The sequence below is a fragment of the Aquarana catesbeiana genome, linkage group LG01 (genome assembly GCF_042186555.1).
Source record: "Aquarana catesbeiana isolate 2022-GZ linkage group LG01, ASM4218655v1, whole genome shotgun sequence".
In the NCBI taxonomy this organism is placed as follows: Eukaryota; Metazoa; Chordata; class Amphibia; order Anura; family Ranidae; genus Aquarana; species Aquarana catesbeiana.
The window spans coordinates 899835365-899862510 of record NC_133324.1 but is presented as its reverse complement, the minus strand read 5'-3'; positions in this window follow the sequence as shown (position 1 = coordinate 899862510).

The following is a 27146-nucleotide window of genomic DNA, read 5'->3' as shown; positions in this document are numbered from 1 at the left end:
CGGTATTCGCCGGAGCAACGAGCGGAGTCACAGCGGCAGGCGGGGGGGAGCCGAGGAGTGTCGGCGGCGGGCCCACCCCCAAAACGGACGGCGCGAACGAACAGCGGCAGCCCGGTAAGAACATCCGACAGGGACCTCAGACCGGGCAGCGCGAGGCAGGGAAAAGACAGGGCCGCAGTGAGGCCTAGTAGACGCGGCGAGCGCGCTGGCCCCTCCCCCAGGCTACCAGAGACGGAACGGGGTCAGATGCAGAGGAGGAAGGTAGATGGGAGCTCCGGGCCTTCAGCGGCAGGAGATCCACAGCGGCCGGATCCAGTACAGAGGGAGCAGAGAAGGGGTAGATCGGAGGCCGCCAGGACTGAGGTTCCGCACACCGGTCCTGGTAAGGCCGTCCAAAAGTCGCCACACGGACGCGCTGCGCAGAGGAGGGAGAGGATGTCTGAGGCAGCAACAGCCAGCGGGCCTGATAGGCTTTCATCAGAAGAGGAGGAAGACATGGTGCTGAACCTTGCGGAGGAGCCATCAGAGTCAGAAGAAGAGGCAGCCCCCCGCTCGGGGAGGACAGCAGATGTGGACGGCAGACGTTCGGCTGATGGGGCGTCACCTATGCAGCCCGGTAAGTCAGTAGTTATTACACCTGAGACACGTTTACATGAGAGTAGTGGGCCTAGCAAGGGGTCTGGGTCTGGGACATCAGGGGGGGGGACTGGGGAGAACTCAATGGGTGCTGCTTTAGTGGGTTTCTTGGACGGAATCAAAGAGCTAGTACGGAAGTTTGAACGGGCAGGCGAAACAGCAATGGGGCCAGCGGCAGCTTGGGTCCCACCTGCAGCAGGATCGGGGGAACACGCAAGGTCAGGGGGGTGTACGGAAGTGCCGGTGGTCGCAGGGGTCAGCTCGGCGCCTGCCAAGGAGGGGGAAAGTACAGTAGTGACTCAGGAGATAGGCAAGACGGCTGTGGCCAATGAGACGGTGGCGAGGCAAGATATAATTAGAATTGCGGATGCGGCGAAATGTGAAGTATATGTGTGTTATGAAGGGCCGTTAGGAGTGCACCTGAAGCAGGAGGTCAGAGAGAAGCTATGGAAAGGTGAGTATGTGGAGATTTTTTCTTTACTCCCTTTGGAAAAATTCAATTTGGATAGAGTTAAACCTGACGATTCCAAAAAAGAGGACGAAGAAAAAAGGAGATACCGGTTAATTCCGCGTACATTTACCAATTGGCTGCAGGCGTTCGCCATAATGGCAAGTGTCATTGGGGAAAAAACAACCCGAACATTGCTCGGCGCTGTTTTGCTATCAGGATTCTATTGGGGAAGCTTATAGAGTTTATGGTGGGACTGCGTGGCTGAGGTATGATGAGCAGTTTCGGCAACGGAAGGCAGTGCGAAAAGAGCTGCGCTGGGACCACAAGGATATAAGCCTATGGATGCGTTTAATGACCTCTGCGCGGGCACCGAACCAGTTTTTTCCAGGGGGGGCCGGCGGACCTTCAGCACAGGGACAGTCTGCCGGAAACAAAAAAGGGGTGTGCTGGCAATATAACTCAGGGACATGCAAGTTCGGGAGTTCTTGCAGGTTCAAGTATGAGTGTTCGGGGTGCAATGGAGCCCATTCAGCATCCAGATGCTTCAAACAAGCTAAGGGTCGCTCAGGGGAAGCTAGACACAAGAGGGAGGACTCCGGTGAGAGTGGGAAGGATGCGGCCGTTTCTCGGTAGGTATCCGGATAAGAAAGCGGCAAAATTATTGGAAGAAGGTTTCTCCATAGGTTTTCGGATCCCCTGTTCGCTGGCGGCAGTTCCTCCCGTTCCACCCAACCACTGGTCCGCTTTGCAACACCCGGACGTGGTTGGTAAAAAGCTGCGTAAGGAGGTTGCAATGGGAAGGATGGCAGGGCCGTTCTCGTCGGCACCTTTGGCTGATCTGGTGGTGTCACCACTGGGGGTAGTGCCGAAGAAGGAACCCAATCAATTCAGGCTCATCCATCACCTGTCCTTTCCGAAAGGGGGGTCGGTTAATGACGCCATAGATCAGGAAGCGTGCTCAGTGACATATACGTCATTTGATGCAGCCGTAGGGTGGGTGCGAAGGTACGGAAAAGGGGCACTGTTGGCTAAAGTTGACATTGAATCGGCTTTTAGGCTGTTACCAGTGCATCCTGAAAGTTTTAGGTTGCTCGGATGTCATTGGGACGATGAGTTTTACGTCGACCAATGCCTGCCGATGGGTTGCTCTATATCATGTGCGATATTTGAGCAATTCAGCTCTTTCGTTGAGTGGGTGGTAAGGGAGGTTTCGGGTTTGAATTCTATAATTCATTACCTGGATGACTTCCTATGCATAGGACCGGCTGAGTCGAGGATCTGCGCGGTGCTCTTGGCAACGCTGGAACACATAGCAGACAGGTTTGGCATTCCACTGGCGCCTGAAAAAACTGAAGGTCCTTGTACGGTAATTACGTTTCTAGGCATTGTCCTGGATTCAGAGGCCATGGAATGCAGGTTGCCGGCGGCAAAGTTGGCAGACCTGAAAACAGAGATTGCGCGTCTGATTGGATTGCGAAAAGTGCAATTGCGCGTATTGCAATCGGTGTTAGGCAAGCTTAATTTTGCCTGTCGCATTTTACCTATGGGGAGGGTGTTCAGTCGTCGGCTGGCAGCAAGTACGAGTGGCATTAAGTCCCCGAGACATTTTTTACGATTGGTCAAGGCGCATAGGGATGACCTGAGGGTATGGCATACCTTTCTGGAGTCATTCAATGGCCGAGCGTTATGGATGGCAGGTCCGGTCAGTAATTTCGACCTGGAGCTCTTTACGGACGCAGCGGGGTCTTCAGGCTTTGGAGCTTTCTTCCAGGGGCAATGGAGTGCAGGCCCCTGGCCACAGTCCTGGATAGCGGCGGGTTTCACGAAGAATTTGGTGCTGTTGGAATTATTTCCGGTAGTGCTTGCAGTGGAGCTGTGGGGAGCATCTTTCAGGGATCTGAAGGTGCGTTTCCATGGGGACAATTTGGGGGTGGTGCAGGTAATCAATAAGAACACGGCGTCTTCCCCACCGGTTATTAGATTACTTCAACATTTGATGCTGAGATGCTTACAACTGAATGTTTTCATTCACGCTGTACACCTGCCAGGAGTGGAGAATGTGATAGCTGACGCATTATCTCGCTTCCAGTGGGACAGGTTCCGAGAGTTGGCGCCGGACGCGGAGCAACAAGGAGTGCCTTGTCCCGAATGGTTGTGGGGGATAGCGTTGGAATCATCACGGGATGGATAAAACGGTCGGTAAGTGGGTCTACGTGGTCAGCCTACACGAAGGTCTGGAAAGAATGGGCGGCGTTTGTACAAGAGGTGGGTGAGGATCCGAATGGGCAAGCAGGACGTTTACTCGTTTTATACTACATAGCCAGAAAAATGGAAGAGGGGACGTCTGCATCTGTAGTGAATGCGCAACTGTCAGGTTTAGCGTTCTTGTTCAAATTACAGGGGCGGCCTGATTTTACAAAAGATTTCTGGGTTAGGCAGGCCGTAAAAGGCTACAGGCGATCGGTGATTCGGAAGGATACCAGAAAGCCCGTGACCTTTGAGATTCTCAAGGGTATAGTAGCTAAGTTGAGGGAGGTGTGTTCATCAGAATTTGAGATAAAATTATTTACAGTCGCGTTTTTGTTTTTTGGGGCATTTAGAATTGGGGAACTGGTCAGCCCTTCAAAGAAAGTACAAGGGGGAATTGGGAGCCAGGAGGTGGAGTGTAGTGGGGGAAGGCTGTCCTTGTGGTTTAAAAAATCAAAAACAGATCAAGAAGGCAGGGGGAAGCTGGTCCAAGTGTTTCCAATTCCGGGTTCGCCTTTATGCCCAATGGAAGCGGTAAGGGTTTTTATGCGGGTTCGCCCGGCGGGGCTGGGTGCGTTTTTAGTACACGAGGACGGAACGCCGTTGTCACGTTTTCAGTTTGGGGCTATATTTAGAAAGTGCTTAGAGCAGTTGGGTTTGGATGGCAAAGCAGTTTCGTCCCACTCATTCAGGATTGGAGCAGCAACAGAAGCAGCAAGGCAAGGGATGGATATGGAGGCAGTGAAACGGATTGGGCGGTGGGAGTCGAACAGGTTTAAGTCTTACGTTAGGCCCCACCTGGTGGTAGGTTTGTGAGGTAATCAAGTGGGTAGGACTCTTCAGTCTGCCCGGGTATGGTTTTGAAAATGATGTTCATACTATAGTGTATGTTGTTTTTTCCTCTTTTAATTTCAGGTTCGGCGACTGGGATGGTCTGGATCATGGGCCATTCTTATGTCTGCTGGGGGGCACGGAGAGGGGACGTGAGGTACGATGGTAGGCAGTTGGGTTTTGATAGAAAGGAAGCCTACATAAAATGGTTTGGAGTCCCGGGAATGTTATGGGGCCAGTTGGTTCATGAGGTGCAGCGTTATGCAGCTAGGGACAGATCGCCTGATGTGTTAGTATTACATGTGGGCGGCAATGATTTGGGGATTAGGTCCATGTTAGACATTACACGGGACATCAAATCAGATATTGACCACTTGATGGAGCAATTTCCTGATATGGTCATTGTATGGTCAGATATAGTGGCGCGTATGACATGGAGAATGGCCAGATCGGTGGAAGGTATTAATAGAGCCAGGAAAAAGATTAATAGGGAAGTGAGCAAATTCATAGTACGGAAAGGAGGGTTGGCAATACGTCATCTAGAGCTGGAATTCGAGACCTGGAGATATTTAAAAAAAGACGGGGTCCATTTAAACGAAGTAGGCATAGATATGTGGGCTTTGGGCCTTCAAGATGGTATACAAAGAGCACTTCGGGTGTGGAGGGGCATCCAAGGGTAAGGGAATTACCCTTGTTTGCTGTGGCGGACGTTGGTCTGTGCAGGGAAAGAAGATATCAGAAGGATGAGATCGGACTATTGTTGGAGGGGTCCTGATGGTGGTTCCCGGTTAACGGAGGTTAGCCGGGAAGTGAGAATGGGGCACTGCGGTCAGGGGTAGTCTTTGAGCCAGCTTGTCGGCTTGAGGCAGGGATAATACATTTGAGAGGGACTGCAGTGCAAGAAGGTTTATTAACGCAGAGGTTTACTAATTTCCTGCTCAGACCAACGTTAGATTTCATAGGTTTATAACAGATATGTTTTCCTATTTATACGTTTTATATGTTTGATATTTGAGTCATTATATTATAAAGTAGGCTGCTACGGCTTTTGTTACCCCATAAGCACGGTGTGGTCTCGATTAATGAATACGTTGATTGGGGTAGTATAGTTTATGGGGGGAGTTAAACACGTCTGTTATACAACAGTCAAGAAAGCCCGGAGCAATAGCAATCAAGCAAATAAGCGCAGGGCGGGCATGACAGGGTTAACAGGGAATTAACTACTCTAATTAGGGGTGGTGAGTATAGAGCTGAGGGGGAGGGGCTGGAGGAATTTTGATAAAGGGGGTCCGCCTGGGATGAGTCACCAAAGCGTGGGGGAAAGTTCCCACCCACCCTCCCTAGGGATAGCGGTTTGTTTTCGATCGGGAAGTGTTTTCTTTGTTTTTCTTCATAGGTACTGGCGCTAGGATGTCGTAGCGGTGGCGGACGTTGGTCTGTGCAGGGAAAGAAGATATCAGAAGGATGAGATCGGGACTATTGTTGGAGGGGTCCTGATGGTGGTTCCCGGTTAACGGAGGTTAGCCGGGAAGTGAGAATGGGGCACTGCGGTCAGGGATAGTCTTTGAGCCAGCTTGTCGGCTTGAGGCAGGGATAATACATTTGAGAGGGACTGCAGTGCAAGAAGGTTTATTAACGCAGAGGTTTACTAATTTCCTGCTCAGACCAACGTTAGATTTCATAGGTTTATAACAGATATGTTTTCCTATTTATACGTTTTATATGTTTGATATTTGAGTCATTATATTTGTTAAAATAAAGTAGGCTGCTACGGCCTTTGTTACCCCATAAGCACGGTGTGGTCTCGATTAATGAATACGTTGATTGGGGTAGTATAGTTTATGGGGGGAGTTAAACACGTCTGTTATACAACAGTCATGCACTTCACAGTTGAAGCTTTATTAGTGGAAATACCAGATCCGTCCAACACAACTTGGATCGAACTTCTAGATTTTGTCCTGGTAGCCAGACCTCATTGTTCTGGCTCCTGGAGCACAAAGACTTTGTAGACCTTCAGGTGGGAATTGATTGTTCAGCAAGAACCCAACAGGCTGGTGGTAGACAAGTGGATAAATAGATCAACTTGTGTATGTAGCATGCTCTAGTGTACAGTCTAGGAAGGTAAATTTAGCTGACTCATAGTAGCTTGTATGAACCCGGGAATTAGCTGTGTGTTCAGATTAAGGTCAGGCTGGTAGGTTATGCAGACCAGGCCTCCCCCTGGTTCTGGAGGTCCATGGAAACTTCTAGAAGCTAGTGGGTGGCGGGAAAGAGGCAGGGACTTAATATTGAAGAGAGTTTTGACCAATCCCCAGGCAGGAGGCTGGTGGGGTGGTGAGACTGGTCCATAAATATTGAAGAGCCTGGGCAGCAGGGGAGTTGTTGTTGGGAGATGGAGTGCTAAGGTTGATGTCCTGAAGCCTGGGATTGGAACCCCAGGGCGAGGGTGAGTTCTGCCTCCAGGCTGGAGCCGAGGAAGGAGAGGAAGCTGAAGGGATGGGCCTTCACCACCCTTCAGTCTTATCCAGGAGACACCCTGTCTAGCATGAGAAGATATGTTCATCAGGCCTGAGCAGCAGTCTTATCTAAGGCAGAGGGATTCAAAGGAACAGTGTGAGTACCTCTACCTACACCCCCAGGGCCTACAAGGGAGAAGGCTGCCAGATACAATATTTAGCAGGCCTTTATGGGACAGTGTCACAACCTAACCTAAATTCCTGGCTCGCAGGAACTTTTCCAGGCAGCCATGTGGGCTGATATTTTCTGCAAGTGTTGGGACTTTTTGAGTTTCACCAAGGGGAAGTTTGTCCTCAAGTTGTTCTACCAAGTCAAGTTGGGCATCCCATAATCCCTCATCCCCATCCAAGTTATTTTACCTAAAAAGAAAGACAAGTCCATGGACTGTTTACTGACTCTGTGTGGAAGTTGGAAAATGCGTGTTGCCTGGCTGTGCAGGAATAGGGAAACCCAAAAATCCAGCGGCCCTCTAGGGGGTAGCGCTACATGTACAACCAACCTGCCCATACATAGATCAAAATATGGCCAGTCCCTGCTGGACTGGCCAAATTTCAATCCACATATGGCTGGATTATGCGGTTCAGCAGTTTGACATCCCCTCCCCTGCTCTCCCCTTACAAGTAGTGCCTTACCAACCTAGGCCAGCCATTCTCAACTAGGGTTCCTCCTGCGGCTGCTAGGGGTTCCTTTAGCTGTGGCTGATTAACCTCCAATCTGATGGTGCCTGCATATGTCATGGCCATAGTTCATGTATGGACCTAGACAGCACTGCTTGGTAAAAGCAGCAACATGACCCACATTTTTTGTTGGCTGCCTGTAAAGGTGGCATTCTGATTGTCAGTATGAGGGTTGCATTCTTGCGATTGATCACCAGTGTGAGGGACGTTTTTCTCATTGATCCCAAATTATTTGGTTTTAGTAAGGCTTCCCCGGGACATGAAAATTATTTCAGAGGTCCCTCTGGGGTAAAAAGGTTAAGAAAGGCTGACCTAGGCAAACCAATGTTAGGAACTCACTAGATTTCTGGTAGAGCAACAGATATTTTTCTGAACTTGCATTTTTAAGGAGACAATACCTGAAAAAATGCATGTATTGCAGAGATTGAATGAAGAAATCAATATGTAAAAATTATATTAAACATATAATTGAGGTTGAATTAGCTAGCAGTTTCAAAAATGCCATTTAATTCCAATCACTAAGGGAGTATGTAATTGTATTTGGCATAAATTATACTCAGCATAACCCTTTTCACATTTTTGGATTATCTTTACCAAGACTAATAGTCAGACTTGACTGTATTATTCTTATCCAACATAAGATGATCTAATTTGCCTATTTCGAAGTTGAGTGGTCTGCTGCTGGTCAGTCCTGGCTTCTAGTCCAATTGGCAGTTTTCAGCTTAGGAACCTACCTGTTTGTTGGCTGATTCTCTCTCTGGAATTTGTAGCTCTTACCACTGGGTACTCCACACACCCTCCTGTGTTCACACACGTGTGCCAGAGTTCCCTTTATGCCCTCAAAGTCATGTCCACCTGGATGGTGGTGGCTAATGGTCAGCAACATGCTCTCTCATTAGTTAATCCTCCTTTTAGCCAGATATAAAAAACACTAGTTAGGGCATTTACTGTATATATCCGGTAAAAAAAAATAAAAACAATAAATGTGTTTGAAATTCAGTTGATTTAAGTACTCAGTTTGACTTACTTTAGCCTCTAGAGAGCCAATCAGTTTGTGCTGACAGGTGGAGGGGACAGAGTGATGGTGCTTCTTAACTGTCTATCCACTAGCTGGGGGCAGGCAGGTGACCAAGTTATGTTGCTGAGCTATAAAGGAGAAAAGTCAGTTGACAAGGCTGGCTCTGCTGTCTGGCTGGGCTGGTGAATCTCAGGACTGGATGAAAGAAATACAAATCCTTTGGCTGGTAAAGCAGCTTCCATATATGTATTTCATCTGTGTGTTTAGCTATTTGCCTGAAGTTCATGTTTTTATTTCCCTCTCAAGTTGCCTGTTGTAGAGTTTGTTAGCTCATAGGAGTAAATGGTAAATCATGAATTTACCTTCCACCTGACCTTATTCCTTTCAACAACCTTTGACTATACTCCAGGCAGGCCATAAATAAATCAATATTCTTTCTTTCTTTTTCTTTGTGGAAGGAAAAAAAATAGTGTTAATGGGGGAATCCCTCCCTTGGAGCTATTGTGTTCTCCTGGAGAGGTGGGGGGGGGGGGGGGGGGCGGCAGAGCATGCCGGTTGTACCCAAGTGGATCGAAGCATCGACTTGTGTACAATTAGCCTGCCATGGATGGTTTGAATCTCGGCCCCAGTGTTATCAGTCCTACCAGATTTGAATTTGCTGACACAACACCCAAAATTTACTGGCAAAGCCACGTTTTTCCTGGCATTTCCAAAAATTACAAAATTACATTTTGAAGTGCAAATTTCAGTATTTATGCTGCAAACAAGTACAATATGCAATTAGCAATGTGATTTAGGCCCCTTTCACACGAGGCGGACTCCCGTTTCCATGGAGCCCGCCTCAGTCCGCCGGCTCAGCGGGAGAGCAGTCCGTTGATCTCCGCTGAGCCGGCGGATGACAGGTCCCTCTCTGCTCACTGAGCGTTGAGGGGCTTGTCAGGCGCCGCTGCCCCCTATGGAGGGATCGGACGAAAACGGGCAGCATGTCCGTTTTCGTCAGATCTCACCCGATCCGATCCGCCAGTGACGGACCTGGACGTAGGGCCATCCGCCTGCTTTTAGCGGATCAGACCGGGTCGGATGTCAGCGGACATGTCAAAACTGACAGGCGGACCTGAACGGTCCGATCATGTGAAAGGGGCCCTAAGGTAAATATTAAGGCAAAAAACATATTTCTTATTTTATTTTCAATATAGTAGGTATCTGAAAGACAGGACTCAGGAGGGCAAGAAATTAGAATGGGCAGGTACATACACAAGGAAATTGACTCTCATAGTGACAGCAGCACAGATGATGACACCTCACTGACACGACACATTACCTCCTGAGTCACAGTGACAGTCTTTTCCCATGCCAGGTGGTCCCTTCAGTCCACTTCAGTTCATACAGCATTGACAGTCTCACTCCAGGCTTGCCTTGCTGCCATCCCACAGACCTGCACACAAGGCTCCGGCTACTCCGCTCGGCTCCCTTGCACCATGACATCACACGACACGCTTTGGCACTGCCAGACCCACCCCCCCCGGCAACACCTGAACACACTGCAGCAGACACTCGGACGGTCTCGGCCAGCTCCGGACCAAAAAAGCGCATGCCAAGCCGAGTGACACAGACATATATTTTACTGGCAACTTTTTACCTGTCACTGGCATTTACTGGCAGGAGAAAAGTGCTCATTTTTTACTGGCTGCCAGTGAAAAAACTGCTCGGCCGGTCCCTGCTGAACTGGCCATGATTCGAACCATCTATGGCCGGCTTTATGCTTCTTTCTCATCCTTTGGCACCATCTCATCTTGACCCATGACCTGTCACTGACTGCAAACTTGTCAAAAGAAGGGCCGAATATCGGCCAGTATTGGCTGGTTCAACAGAAACCATACAACATTCAGCCGAATGGCCAGTTCGGCCGGCCATAGATCTCCCCGCTAAGCTATTGTGTTTTGACAGGGGGACTGCCCCCCACCAGAACACATCGGTCAGCGCTCACAGCCATTGGCTGCCAGTGCTGATTGGATGCCAATTGGATGCTGGTTTTCCAGCATACCCGTTCGATAGAAGCTGACCGTTCGCTGGTGTATACTTGGCTGAATGCTGGCCAGTTTCTGTGGAACCGACCGATACCGGACGATATTTGGTCCATGTGTACCAGGCTTTAGTCATACCTTGCTGGAGGCCCCAAGCATTCCTGGCCATTCTAACTACTCTTTGTGAATCTGGTCTGGTTTTAACACTAGTGTTGGAAAAATAAAGACATTTAGACACTAGGAATGTCCACAATGTGTAAAATTATTTTACTAACTTCTGTGTAGAAGTGTTTTGTTGAAATGTGTCTGGAATAGAGTTTCATGTAAATGATGAAATTTGCCAGCGGCTGGTATTCATGCTCAGACCTGTCCTGTACACCAAGGGGGTCATGTTGCCATTTTGTCAATTTCCTGGCGCAGCTTTCCAGACATTATTCCATGCTGGTATTTGTCATTCTGGACTAAATAAATATTATATAACCATTGAACTTCTCATTTTAGAGACGCTGGATTTATGCTTCCTCAATTTCAAGGAACTAAAGGAATCTGGCACTTGCCGTGTACGTTTGTTAGACAGCCAATGAAAACTATTCCATGTGTTACCTTTCATTCCGCTATGGAATGCTGGTAAACTCTACAGAATGTGTGTGTTTTTTTATAAACTGAGGCCTTGTCAGCTTTAAATGTCAAATTTGTTTCAGAAACATCTCACCATAGCCTAAAGAGTAGAACTTGAATCATACCAAAGGGAAACATTTCACCTATACGCAAAGCAGGGGAATTACGAGAATGCTCATTGTTGATTTATGAGGCTGGAGATTATGGGGTTGATTTACTAAAGGCAAATAGGCTTTTCACTTTGCAAGGGCAGTTTTACTTTGCAAAGTACTTTTTCCCAGAGCCAGTGGTGTATATTCCATGGATACAAGGGGGTTGGGCTATTGAGCGATTTTCACTCACAGCTGACACAGCTGCATCAAAGATCCCTACAGCATGGGGTCCTCCATGCATAGCTCCAGATATAGTGCTGAGGGGCGAATCCTTGTTTTCAGGGGGAGGAAGACTGAGATTGGCCAGTCACAGTCCTGCTAGCCCTGCCTCCAAGGACTACCTACTGTATGCCGAAAGTGCGCTGCACAGCTCACTTCCAGCATAGAGACCGAGCTGTCATTGGGTCTCGTACTACAGATCAGGAACCAGGAGGCCCGGTTCTTGATCACCTGATTACTGTGTTAGCCTCTGACTGGCTATCACGGTGATCAGTCACTGTACAACTCGCCCCTGCCTTGGTTTCTTCTCTTGAATAAAATAAAAAGATACAGTGTACTGTATCTTTTTTTTCTTGCTAGAGAAAATAATTGTAAACAAAAAAGTGTGTAAAAAAATTGACAAAAAGATAAAATTGCTAGATCAGGGTTTGACCTAGGTCAGTGTCAGGGTTAGAATTAGGGTCAAGTTTGAGGTCAAAGGTCACAGTAAGAGTCAAAGGTTGGTGTCAAATGTCAGGTTCAGTGTGTTTTAGCGAGGATAAAAAGAAATGTTTTTAAATATCAGTGTCAGTGTGTTTTAGGTAGAATAAAAAAAACATCAAAATGTGCACTATTGTTTCTGGGCCCTACTACGGATACAAACAAAAAATACCATACACATACTGTATGCGGTATCTCTGTAATCATAAGGAGTAGGGGAATTTATTTTGTATACAACCAATATTCGCCCATGGAACTTTAAATGAGGCATAATACAAAAGTCATAAAATATCAATTTATCGTACAAGGATTTGACACATAATGTATAAAGTACACATAAAAATGTTTGGCATATCAAGCCAATGGGTTACACGTAACAATATATAATGTATATCAAGCTGGTATATTTTCAAGTACATGCTTTACATAATCAAGATGATTGCAATATGGGAGAGGAACGCATTTTATAACTTGACGCGTTTCGTGAATACTTTCACTTCTTCAGGAGTAGATGCCTCCAACAACAGAATTCTATACAAAAAAACACATTGAAACACATTGAGATAATGTCACCCTCGCAAACACTAGGTAACTTTTTGTTGGTGGCAAGTTTCTTGGTTCACACTACACATTTATATGGGTCTATTTTTGTGTCCATTCAGTACTCATATTGGGGTTTCAGATATTGTTTCCCCTGCTATTGCACAATTTTTACATTTTCAGTTTTTATTTTCAATACCCATTTAGTATAGTAACTCCTTAGCATACATATTAACCTCACTTGTAATACATTTAGACAATCTTCTTGTCTATATTGACAGTACCTGGAGGTACTTAGTATACTTCTAATTTCTTTTCCTCCTTTCCCTCTCTTTTAGGTTGGTTTTTGGTATTTTTTTTACCACAGCCATGAACTCTCTTTTGTGGTTTTCCCATTGGGTGTCTTGGTCCCCTTTCACTAATCTCGTGTCAGTCACTGAGCAGCGGTCACCATTTGGAGGTGCTGTGTTTTATCAAGTTCCAAGTCCCTTTTTAGAACAATATGTAGGGAGGTGTCCCCCCCCCCCCAGGGAGTGTTATAATACAATTTATGTTTCTGTTTTTTAGTATAGAGTTCTGTTGTTGGATGCATCTACTCCTGAAGAAGCAAAAGTATTCATGAAATGCATCGAGCTATTAAGATGCATTTCTCTCCCATTCTGCAATCATCTTGGTTATGTAAAGCATGTATACCGGTGTGTGGCTTCCAGCTTTCCTCGATTTGCCTATGTAAAGCATGTACTTAAAATTTACCAGCTTGATGTACATTATATATTGATATGTGAAACCCATTGGCTTGATATGTCGAACATTTTTTATGTGTACTTTATGCATATACGTTTCAAATCCTTGTACAATAAATTGATATTTTATGACTTTTGTATTATGTCTCATTTAGAGTCCCATGGGCAAATATTGGTTGCATGTATGTTATTGAAAGAGAACGGTTTGCTGAAGAATTGGCACATCTGCTAATGCCCAAAAGAATTGCAGATTGGTACATAGAAATTTGCCAATGCTTAGATTTCCTGTGACCGACCCGGGTTGTCTCCATTCCTGGCTTTGACCTTCGGCTTGTTCCATTGACTCCGCTTCCAGGTGCTGACCCGTGTATGACCTTTGGCTTGTACTTTTACTCCACAGCTGCCTGATTACTAGTGTATGACCCCGGCTGACTCCTAACTCTACTTGCTGCCTTACTCCTGGCTGGTATTCCGTGCATGACTTCTGGCCTGGCTCCTGACTCTCTCTTCTGCCAAGTTTCATCTAGTACTCCTGAGGGACTACTGCCCATCAACGCATCCGGCTCCTCAGCCGCCATCCACCGGACATCTCGTCACTTCAGCCTGTCGCAGCTGGCAACCCCTGCTTCTTTGAGCATAGCACTTCCTGTTACCACCTTCAGGGGTGCTCTGCACTCAGCCACAAAGCAAGCCCTCTCACCACTTCGGCCCCCGACCAGGTACGTGATAGTTATTTATGGGGATGGAGGCAGAATACATTAAGCACCTGGTCACAGTTCTTTTCAACAATTTATTTTGAGTTGTTCTTTGGTGGTAGGGCATGGGGATAGTAAGAAATACTTTTAATAATAATGTGTTTCATTATTTTGTGCCAGTTTTCCTTTGATAATAAAAAGGAAATACTATATATATATATATATATTACCATTTACCACCAAATGAAAGCCCAATGTGTCCTGAAAAACAAGATATAATTCACCTAGGTGCACTAAGTAGTTAAAATTATATGTACAGTTTTAGTAAAACATGTCAAAGTTGCAAAACTGTGTCCAAGTGTTAACTGTCACTTACTACTGAACCCTCTGCGTCCCTTTAAGCCACACCCAATATTCAGTGTAATGAAAAAAAATTACACCCATTTTTGCCATGGCACTCTGCCCATGCATATTTTTTGCCCCAATTGCCCAACTTATGATCTAACACACAGGCCCACTGCTTTTGGAAAATGCCCCACCCAGAGCTTAGTGAATGTGGTGAACCAATCATGTACAAGGAAAATAAAAATAATTTAAAAAAACTGCTTGAACATGCTTGAACATGATTGAATGATGGAAATCAGCAGAGGTTCACCTCATTCTCTAAGCTCTGGGGAGAATTCTCGTGTAAAGTGCAACTTCCCTTGTATAGTGAACAGTCTATTTGCCTATAGTAAATCAATGCCTATATTCCAGGAAATGCTTTGTAAAAATAAGTGTCAGGCTAGATACGGGAAGACATTTACAAGCTGTGGTTGTGATGAGTTCTTCTCATTGTACTGTCAGGTTGTATTGTGAAAGGTGATGACTGAAAGAAAGATTTGTCCAGTGGAAAGATATAGTAACAGTAATCCCTAACCACCCAAACACCAGAATGATAACATTTAGGCTAGGTTTCCACTAGTGCGTCCCCAAAGTCGCGCGATTTTGCAGCGATTTTTTACCGCGATTTTACCGTGACTTTTTACCGCGATTTGAAGCAATGCCTGTATCTATAGACCTCAAGTCGCATCAAAGTGGGACCAAAGTAGTGCAGGGACTACTTTGAAGTCGCTGCGACTTGAAGTCGCACAGATATGAACGGTACTCATTGGAAATCATGGGAAACAATTTGTCATGCGACTTTTCAGTCCCAAGTCGCATGAAAAGTCGCACTAGTGGAAACAGAGCCTAAAAGCGTTACTAAACCCAGGACCCTACATTCACTATATCTGGTCTGCTACAGTACACAGAACATGGAAATGCAATTATTTTAGTAAATATAACTTATAAATACCTTTTCTCATCAGCAGTATATAGCAGTTTTATAACTTCTATCAGTCTCTGGTTAAAGCTTGTAGGAGCAGTTTCCATTCTACACTGACTGTTCTATGAGGCTGCAGGACCCTTAAACCCTCTGTCTGGACAGTGCTGAGCGGCCCAGTGCTGATCACATGCATCCTTCCAAGAAAAAAAAAAAACTCTCTAGCAATACACACCAAACTGAGCATGTGCATTGTGACTCCAAAGGCTCTGTCTTATCAGGAGATGGATTGGGGACAGTGTAAGAAGGGGAGGATCAGAGAAGACAGGATCAAACAGCCTTTTACGGAGGGTTAATCCCACAGGTTCCACAGTGATGGCTTCCACTACCTTCAGGTGCAGGGGGTTACGATGTTGTGCCCCATCATATACCAACCTGTACCTGGGGGGTGTCGGAGCAAACTATGTTTGCGGATGGGTCCTTGTCAAATATTATATGCTGGTACAGGTACATAGATGATGTATTCATGTTATGGAACTCTAGTGAGATGGATCTGCTAAGGTTCATGGCAAGATTAGCAACTAACACCTATAATCTTAAATTCACCATGCAATGTGATTCACGATCAATATAATTTCTTGATGTGGATATATTTAAACAGGATGATGGAACACTGGGCACGTCGCTGTATAGGAAACCCACGGCAGGGAATACTATACTCCACTCATCCCCAAGTACTAATTAGAAGCATACCATACTCACAATACTTACGTATTAGGCAAAACTGTTCCAACGAAGAAGTTTCAAGAGGGAATCTAAATTGTTGAGATCAAGATTGTTAGAAAGAGGCTATACTAAAACGACTTTAAAGAAAGCCTACAACAAGGCATGTCCGAAAAGTAGACATGAACTGTTGTTTGGGAATAAAACCAACAAACAGTTGGATACTGTGAGGATTGTTACCACCTACTCAAGTAATCATCACACGGTGAAAGAAACTAAACGGTGACCCTATCCTGAGGGAATATATTAGGGGCTATCCCAGCTCACATACAAGAAATGCAGATCTCTCAAGGACCGATTGGTCCATAGTCATTTTTAAGAATCCTTAGCAACTACTGAACCAAGTAAGGACATGCATCCATATGCCGCACACTGCATCAAATTGGTCTGCATGACTGTCTTCCCAGAAGGAAGCCTCTTCTAAAGATGACGCACAAGAAAACCCGCAAACAATTTGCTGAAGATAAGCAGACTAAGGACATGGATTACTTGAACCTTATCCTGTGGTCTGATGAGATCAAGATAAACTTATTTGGTTCAGATGCTGTTAAGTGTGTGTGGCGGCTGCTAGGTAAGGAGTACAAAGATACTATGCCTTGCAAAAGTATTCACCCCCCTTGGCATTTTTTTGTGTTTTGTTGCCTCACAATCTGCAATTAACATGGATTGTTTGAGGATTTGCATCATTTAATTTACAGAACATGTGCACAACTTTGAAGATTTTTTTTTTTTTTAATGTGAAGCAAACAACAAACCCTATAGGACAACATAACAGAAAAAGTCAATGTGCATAACTATTCACCCCCCTAAAGTCAGTACTTTGTAGAGCTACCTTTTGCAGCTATCACAGCTCCAAGTCTCTTTGGATAAGTCTCTATGAGCTTGTCACATCTTACCACTGGGATTTTTGCCCATTCCTCCTTGCAAAACTGCTCCAGCTCCTTCAAGTTGGCTGGTTTGCGCTTGTGAACAGCAATCTTTAAGTCTGACGACAGATTTTCTATTGGATTAAGGTCTGGGCTTTGACTAGGCCATTCCAACACATTTACATCTTTCCCCTTAAACCACTCAAGTGTTGCTTTAGCAGTGTTTTTAGGGTCATTGTCCTGCTGGAAGCTTAGCCTCCTTCCTAACCTCAAAGTGTGTTAGGTTGTATTGTGAAAGGTGGAGTGTTACAGGTTTTGCTCAAGAATATCCCTGTATTTAGCAGCATCCATCTTTCCCTCAACCCTGACCAGTTTCCCAGTTCCGACTGCTGAGCATGATGCTGCCACAAAGTTTCACTGTGGGGATGGTGTTCTTTGGGTGATGTGATGTGTTGGGTTGGTGCCAGACATAGCGTTTTCTTTGATGGCCAAAAAGTTCAATTTTAGTCTCATCAGACCAGAGCACCTTCCTCCATACATTTTGGGAGTCTCCCACATGCCTTTTCGCAAAATCAAAACGTGCCATTTAGTTTTTTGCTGAAAATAATGGCTTTCTTCTGGCCACTCTGCCATAAAGCCCAACTCTATGGAGCGTACGGCTTATTGTCATCCTATGTACAGATACTCCAGTCTCTGCTGTGGAACTCTGCAGCTCTTCCAGGGTTACCTTAGGTCTCTGTGCTGCCTCTCTGATTAATGCCCTCCTTGCCCGATCTGTGAGTTTTGGTGTGCGGCCGTCTCTTTGCAGGTTTGCTGTTGTGCCATGTTCTTTCCATTTGGTTATGATAGATTTGATGGTGCTCCTAGGGATCATCAAAGATTTGGATATTTTTTTATAACCTAACCCTGACTTGTACTTCTCAACAACATTGTCCCTTACTTGTTTGGAGAGTTCCTTGGTCTTCATGGCAGTGTTTGGTTAGTGGTGCCTCTTTCTTAGGTGTTGCAGTCTCTGGGGCCTTTCAAAAAGGTAAGTATATGTAATGAAAGATCATGTGACACTTAGATTGCACACAGGTGGACATCATTTCACTAATTATGTGACTTCTGAAGGTAATTGGTTGCACCAGAGCTTTTTATGGGCTTCATAACAAAGGGGATGAATACATACGCACATGCCAATTATCAGTTTTTTATTTCTAAAAAATAGTTTTATGTATATCATTTTCTAATTTTACTTCTCCAACTTAGACTATTGTGTTCTAATCCATCACAAATAATTCAGATTAAAAAAACATTGAACTAAAGGCTATAATGTATTAAAATAGGTAAAAAGCCAAGGGGGTGAATACTTTTGCAAGGCACTGTAAGTGTGCCTTGCCTACAGTCATGCATGGTGGTGGGAGTGTCATGGTCTGGGGGCTGCATGAGTGCTGCCGGCACTGGGGAGCTACAGTTCATTGAGGGAACCATGAATGCCAACATGTACTGTGACATACTGAAGCAGAGCATGATCCCCTCTCTTCAGAGACTGGGCCATAGGGCAGGATTCCAACATGATAATGACCCCAAACACACCTCCAAGATGACCACTGCCTTGCTAAAGAAGCGGAGGGTAAAGGTGATGGACTGGCCAAGAATGTCTCCAGACCTAAACCCTATTGAGCATATGTGGGGCATCCTCAAACGGAAGGTGGAGGAGTGCAAGGTCTCTAACATTCACCAGCTCCGTGATGTCGTCATGGAGAAGTGGAAGAGGACTCCAGTAGCAACCTGTGAAGCTCTGGTGAACTACATGTCCAAGAGAGTTAAGGCAGTGCTGGAAAATAATGGTGGCCACACAAAATATTGAGACTTTGGGACCAATTTGGACATTTTCACTTAGGGGTGTACTCACTTTTTGTTGCCAGCGGTTTAGACATTAATGGCTGTGTGTTGAGTTATTTTCAGCAAATTTACACTGTTATACAAGCTGTACACTCACTACTTTACATTGTAGTGAAGTGTCATTTCTTCAGTGTTGTCACATGAAAAGATAGAATAAAATATTTACAAAAATGTGAAGGATGTACTCACTTTTGTGAGATACTATATGTGGGGGTTTGATGGTGAGGTGATGTGGCTTTGCCCATGGAGGATTGCGCCCTGTGTGTTGATCTCTGTTTGATAGCTCTGGTGGTGTTGTCCATGATTATGAGACTCGTGCCGGCTCTACTCTACTGAGCATGCGCGTACTTTCGGTTTATAAAATACAGAGATTGTTGTTCGGCCCATGCGTGGGATTAGATGCGGCAATTGATTGACACTAGGGGGCTAGCTACAGGACACCCTGAAGCTGGAGTACGTCTTCCCACTATCACACCTGATACCTTTGGCAATTAGGACAAAAAAGGAGAAAAGGGTTTGGGACTTTATATGAGGACATTAAAATTGTGCCTCCATCCCCGACATTTGGATAAATGAGAGCAAGGTTTGGGACTTTATATGAAACATGCAGCCCGGGAGGTAACACAGCACAATGCTGTCTGGTGGATAAACCATAATTGTGACCATTTATAATGCATAGTAACAAAATACATACAATATAATACAGTAAAACAAGGAAACTTTAATTCCATAACATAATACATGATAGCATATTGACATAGCAGCATATTGGTATCACAATAGTAACATTATAAAAACGCCAGACTCATAGATGCACGTGTCCACGGTAATAGGTAAATTGTGTATTCAAGTTGGTAGAATCCAAAAGAACATGTAATAGGTAGTATATGAAAGTAGTATAGAAGGCATCAGATAGTCGCCCGGCCAGTCCTTGCCTTCCACTATCCGTTCCCAGACTCATGACTAGTCTGTATGTATGAGTGGGAGATTTACTCTTGTACTATTATCTTCTAATTATTATCCTACCTAATACTTACCTTTAATACTTCTTTAGACATCTATACCGCATCTGTTCCTGAAGAGTGACAATATAGCCACGAAATGTGTCAAGCTATCTGATGCCTTCTATGCTACTTTCTTTGAAAGATTTTTATTTGTTTAATACAAGAGTACATGAAATTCAATAATATTTGCAGTGAAGCAATGAGAAACAGTTGTGATTACATTTAAAACCATATGTCAGATAAGAGTAAGACAATAAAACATGGTTTGCTTCGAAAACCCTGCCCGCTCACATTTTTGTTAATGTAGTGGGATTTTTAGGGGAAGAACCCCATATGGGATCTTACCGTGCCCGGAGGACCACCTCAACAATCCATGAAGAAGCGATGAGCCTTGTGGAAGGTAGAAAAGCACTAGAACCAAACCTTCGAGCCTAGTGGAAAGGACCGCTTGTCATACTTTCGTTTAGTTGACAAACCTGTGGGTTCACTTTGTATGTTAGGATGGACTGTAGTGCAGGAGAAAAGGGAGAGAAGAGAGGAGAATATTTGAGCATTAAAAGAGAAGGGAAGGGGGGGGAAGAGCCAATCAACAGGAAGGGAGGTATTAGCTAGATGATAGCGGCTATTTGTTAGACCTGGATTCCAGGTATGAAAGAAATGCCGACGTGCAGGGTCCAAGGTTCCCAAATAGTTTCAAATGTAGAGGCTGTGTCCGATAAGATGCTAGTCAACACCTCCTGGGACATAATCCACAAGATCTTTCATTTGGCTGCTAAGAAGGAGACCCTGGGTTGTTTCCAAGCTTTGGCTATGGTCAGCTTTGCCCCTAACAGCATAAAATGGATCAATTTGCGGTTGGCTTTGGAAGTCTTTGGAAGGTTCGAATTTAGGATAGCAATAGCTGGGGTTCTTGGGAGCTGGTAACTTGTCACTTTTTGGATCAAGGCAAACATCCTGTTTCAGAACGACCTAATTCTGGGATACTCCCACCAAATGTGGGCCATGGAGCCTATGAGTTGGCAACCACGATAACACTGAGGGTTTGCTGTGGGAAAAATGGTAGCCAGCTTTGAGGGGGTGAGATACCATTTATTCATTCCTTTAAGGCTAGATTCAATTAGGGAGATGTTCCTAATCCCCTTGAATAATCTAGAAATGGAGGTCTGCCACCTCCCCAAACCCCACTGAATTTGGAGATCGTTTTCTCAAGCCAGCATATAAGGTGATTTGCAAGACGGGTGAGCAAGTGACTAGTAGATGATGAAGATTCCACCCCTCTGATCTGTGGCCTGTCCACACCATAGTTTGTAAGGTGTGAATCTGGGTGGGGCAGGTTTCCCCTTCCAGATCTCATGGAGAAAGTGTTTGTATTTGTTGAAATTTGTATTGTTCCGAGTTTGGAAGCTGCTGAGCACAGAAGCTCTGGGATATTGGTCCCGAGGGAGTGAAGAAATGGCCAATGCGACACAACCCCTTGTACAACTACCATTTAAAGGATTTAATGTCTTGACCAGGGATAAAGTCTGGATTGTGAAAGATATGTGCTAGGGGCTGACATTCAGAGGTCAGTGAGGTCTCAGATCTCATTTTGTCCCAGAGAGTCAGGGTTTGTGATAGGATGGGCGATAGTATTGGGGGTCAATCTTTGGAGGGAACCCATAGGAGATAATCAAAGGTGTAGGTAGCGGCTGCCTGTCTCTCTATTTGAACCCAGTCAGGTTTTTCGAGTCTGGAGTACACGGTGGATATTTGAGCTATTCTTGCTGCTTGAAAATACCATAGAGATACATTTTGTCATGTCATAGAAAACAAACTGGACATTACGATATACAGAACCAATTAGGATTCAGCCCACATTCAGGTCCTCCAAGACTAGCTCTAAACAGCCCTTTCCAGAATTGACCAGGAAAACAGGTCCAGGAGATATAACTTCACAATCCGGGGCCTTCCTGAGACCATCACAGATATTTCCCCTACAGTCCAAGAGCTTATCAAGGATTGAATCCCTAATACCCCCCCTGCACCGCCTGGAGTTGGACAGAGCTCACAGGACCCTGGGACACCCCAGAAAAGATGGAACCCCTAGGATGTAATCGTAAAGCCACACTTCTACACTATAAAAGAAGAAGTCATGCAACAATCATGCACCAAGCCAAAGGTGACATACCAGGGTCATCAAATACAATTTTTTGCAGCTCTCTCCCCCTCAACAATTCAAAAGCGGAGAGCTCTCAAACCGCTCCTGAGAGTCCTCTCAACAGGACATTAAATATCGATGGGCCTTCCCATCTGCAGTGAAATTTACACTCTAGGGCAAGACACACTATTTCTCAAACTTGCTGGACCTGTTGATGGAGCTACTTGCTCCTAACCTATGTGGCCAAACTGTTTACCCCCCCCGTTTATGCATTCCAAGTTCTTTTCCCGTTTATAGTTACAAGCAAATTATAGTTACAAGCTCCATTTTGGATCCCAGGTTTAGAAAATCAGATTTAATGTCTCTTGTGATTTTTGCCGCTGTGTTGGCTAGCCCCCTCTCTAGGAGGTCAGAGACCCCCAGGAATAGGTCAGCTGGCCTGGGAAGCCTGGGGATGGGGTCGCAAGCAGGTGGGTTTGGGAAGGCCCGACCGGGGAAAGTGTGCAGTCCTCCATGGCGCGGCCCAGCAGGGACTCTGTGGAGGTTGGAGAGGGAGCCAGGGGGAGCTGGGTACTTCCAAGGATCACCTGGGAGTAGGTGAGGGTAGCTGGAGCTAAGACTTGCCTCTGATCCTGGGATCCCTCCGTATAGGCCATGTGTAGCTATGCTGTTGTGGTGGCGATGGCCATCTTGGTACACCCACGCTGACGTGTCCAACTGCGGCCCGAGATCTCGTCTGGCGGCCGGTCTGGACATCCAGGGGTGTGTACGGGGGTCTCAAGAGCTGGGGTGTCCCATTGGTGACTGTCCCAGGTGGCCGTGAGATGGGCTGTGTATGCTGCGGGTCCGGGGTGATGCGGAGCTCCGGCCTAAAGCGGCCATCTTGGAGCTCCCACACATGCGCACCTTTATGCTACTTTCATATACTACCTATTACCTGTTCTTTTGGATTCTACCAACTTGAATACACAATATACCTATTACTGTGGAGACACGCATCTATGAGTCTGGAGTTTTATGATGTTACTATTGTGATACCAATACGCTGCTATATTAATATGCTATATGTATTATGTTATGGAATTAAAGTTTCCTTGTTTTACTGTTTTATATTGTATGTATTTTGTTACTATGCATTATAAATGGTCACAATTATGGTTTATCCACCAGACATCATTGTGCTGTGTTACCTCCCAGGCTGCATATTTCATATAAAGTCCCAAACCTTACTCTCATTTATCCAGCGGGTAAGTGTGCAGATTGCTGTGATTTTTTTCTAAGGGGTTGTTCCCATCTGGATGTGTGAGTACTTTGAGGAAGGGGAACTACTGGATTATATTGTATTATTGTGTATTATTTTTAGATTTCATTAATATACCTTTTAAAGGGTACATCAGTACTCTGGATCAAACATTATCATTAACTGGCATCTTGAATACCACTGAAGTATATTTTTCTTTTGGTTTGTGAGAATCTCAGTGGGATAGACCCAGCATATAGAAGACTGATTGTTTATTTGTTTAGATATTGTAGGGGTCATCTTGATGAACTGGCTATAAAATCTCCAAATTTGTACTCTGGGCTGAGGATAATTCTCTCCCTCTTCCCTTTTGGGATCCTATTCTCAGTAAGTACTATACAGCTCTAGCTGACACTTAGCCTAGCACCAACCCAATTCCCCAATGTAGCTCACCAACTCTGTGCTTATTATCTTTTAGAATAGGACTACTCGGTCAATTATTTCTCTTTATATATATATATCGTTTGTCTGAAGACATTAGCTATTGGGTTGCTCCCTAATGACACTTGGCACGCCATTTCCTTAAGGGCTCTTTTCTTTATGTAAGTGGTCCTCTATGCATGTTTATCTCCATATACTTTGATGGCATATGAAAGTGGATATGTTTCACTCTCACCTTATTAAATGAAAATAATAGTTATGTTCCCCTTTTTTGAATAGGATCTCTGTCTATAGTCAAGGAACTAAGGTCCTGAGGAAGCACAGATGTGAAATGTGTCGACCTCTTGACATAATAGCAACAGAGATTAATTGTCTAATCATTCAATTGATCAAACTGATCAGAGCCATACAATTTTGACCTTATTTAGAATGTGTAAAAAAATTGTAACAATTTTGTAATAAAGATATTTAGTATTACTACGTTGTGATTGTCCTTCACTGGTACTGGTAAAGTCCATGCAATCTGTCCTATTTTTTAAATCTTCTTAAGGATGAGGTACCCCCATAGCCCATAACATTTTTATATATAGGTTTTACAGTGAGTATAACAAGCATGCTTTACTGCATACACAGACTGATTTTACTGTTGTAGGTTTAGTAACACTTTAAAAGCCAACTGAACCTTCAGCTAAAATATAATACATATAGTGCATTCATAAAGTATTCAGACACCCTTCACTTTTTTTTTTTATTTCGTTATGTTGCAGCCTGTTACTACAGTTGTTTAAATTCATGTTTTCTCATTAATCTACACTCAGTACCCCATAATGAGCAAGTGAATTTTAGAAAAGTCTGTGAATTTATTAAAAAATAATAATGTTGTTCTAAAGGCTCAATTTTTTTTTTACCTTCATGCATTCTATGCATTAAAGGGTAACTCCAATTTCATAGGAAAAAAAAATAGCAAATAAAAATAATAATAATAATATAGCATATACAACTGCGACTTAAGTCTTATGCCCCGTACACACGGTCGGATTTTCCGACAGAAAATGTTTCCATGGGAGCTTGTTGTCAGAAATTCTGACCGTGTGTACGCTCCATCGGACATTTTCCATCTGACAACAAAATCCGTTGTCGTAAATTCTGATCGTGTGTACACAATTCCGACGCACAAAGTTCCACGCATGCTTGGAATCAAGCAGAAGAGCCGCACTGGCTTTTGAACTTCATTTTTCTCGGCTCGTCGTACGTGTTGTACGTCACCGCGTTTTTAATGTTCGGAATTTCCAACAAGATTTGTGTGACCGTGTGTATGCAAGACAAGTTTGAGCCAACATCCGTCGGAAAAAATCCATGGATTTTGTTGTCGGAATGTCTGATCGTGTGTATGGGGCATAAGAGTTCATTTTCTTTTGGACTCAGCAGAGCAGAATAAAATATTCAGCACTACCATCATACACTGATCAAACCGCATCCCTATCTAAGAATAAGAAGCAATTGATGGCATGGGCATTGGGACTTTAGGTGCTACTTCAATGAGATTCACGCATTTTCTTACAAAAAGTATAAAATATCCTTTTATTAAACATAAAGGAATGAAAGAAATTCATAAAGAGTACATCTTAAAAATATTTGTACTGCATGTGCTTATTTCAGTGCACAATCTTAAATTAATTTTCTGCACATATGTTGTTGCCCTCTTATTCCCGATTGGTCAGCTACTTTTAATTATATACCATAGAGGCACTGTCCTTTTGAAGTCCATAAGAGCTGGAAAATCTGATAGAGTAAGAGCAAGATTTAACGCGTTTCGTAATACAGATATACTACTTCTTCAGGAGATGTGAAAGATAAATATACATATAGAGCTGACAATCTCCTAGACACAGTACACACAAGCTCTCCCACAACTCAGAAAAAATACCAAGAGGAGGAAGACCCTTAAAGTCTTAACCTCTGCCAGCAGTGGGGTCAAGAGGTCGGGAATCCTCACTTAGATACATAGGTAGCCATTCCAGGAAGTCAGTTGGCATAAGGTGAAAGTTTCAGGGTCTGTCAAATGCTATAAGGGTTGTTCAGATGATCCTGGCTGATCATATTTTTCCATAGGGATAATCAGGGCTTTTTTTCTCAAACAATAGGTGCTGGAACTCAACCACGACCCCCCAAACCCCCCCCCCCACACACACACCCTCCAAATCACATAAAATAGAGGGTGTGGTCATATTTCACAAACAGTAGAAGGGTCTTAAAGGGGCATTAAATATCAGGATTGCATTACATACAGAGTGCAGAGTTCAGGGGGGTTACACACAGAGTGCAAAGCTGTCACTTGTAAACACAGAAACCAGACTTCTGTGTTTACAAGTGACTGTGGTGAGCAGGCACCAAAGGGTCTGAGCCAGACTGAGGGTCTGAGGTGGTGGAACTAAGTTCCACCAAGTTCCCCCTGAAAAAAGCCCTGGGGATAATACATCTCATACACAAAAGTCACACCCAGTATTGAATAGTTGGCTCCACCCGAGGAGCTAATTAAGGGTTAATTGCTTCTAAAGGTATGCAGATGCTGCAGCTTTACTCTTTAGTGCACTGAGTGTGGATCAGGTGATTAATAATGAAAAATTTACTCCCATTCAAATTCAATCTGCACACAAGAAATAGCTATTTCTTCAGAGCAGAAACTGGTAGGAATATGCAACACAGTCTGGTAAATATTCATGCAATGTACATAGATCACCCAGAGGGGATTTTTTTACTGAACAAAAGTGGAGTTACTCTTTAAATGAACTCTTTAGCTCTGTTCGGTTACGTTTTAGGGTTCAAATCAAGGGCTAATTGTTAATAAAGGATTAGGTTGATGACTTAGGCCAGGTTCACATTCTTAAGTTGGGACGTGTTGTAGTAACGTTTTCCTTAATGTGTGAATTGCCGCCACGCGTGTTAGGCATGCTAACGCATTTTGACGCCATTCATTTTGAATGTCAGCCCAGTACGCTGAGGCAATGCAGATCCAATGCACATACATTTCAGCACACTACAATGCATGACAACATGTGTTGTGATGCGCTGTGTTGCCCAAAATAGTGCATGTCCATTTTTTGAGACATTGTAGTGCGTTGCCAGTCCATTTATTTGAATGGGCATCTAAATGTTAATTTGTGAAAAAACACATCCCAGCAGAAACCTAGCTTAAGGTGTAATACAAGCTTAAGTGTCAGTATTGGGCTAAGAAATAAGTGTTATTGTATGGGTTAGGCTAAGTTTTATGATTTGGGGAGGGTAACATTAATTGTTGGGCTCAGCCTAAAGGTCATGTTGAGGATGGGGGGCAGGGGGTGTAGCGGATGCCCTGTGTGCTTTTGGCATTTTTAAAACGAACCATCACACTGCCCTTATAGTTTCACTATGCAGCATTTTAGAGTAAATTGAAACTATGTACAAATCACACTCAAGGGCAACTCTAGGCAGTTGGCATTTGATTTCTGCCATTCCCCCATGAAAATCCCATATATTATTGGAACACCACTACCTGCTCCCATCATTACTTGTCATTGGGAACATTTTATAGTGAGTATGCTCCATCCTCTTTATATTTTGACTGGTGTTGTTTGTAAATGCATCTAGCTTAAGGCAC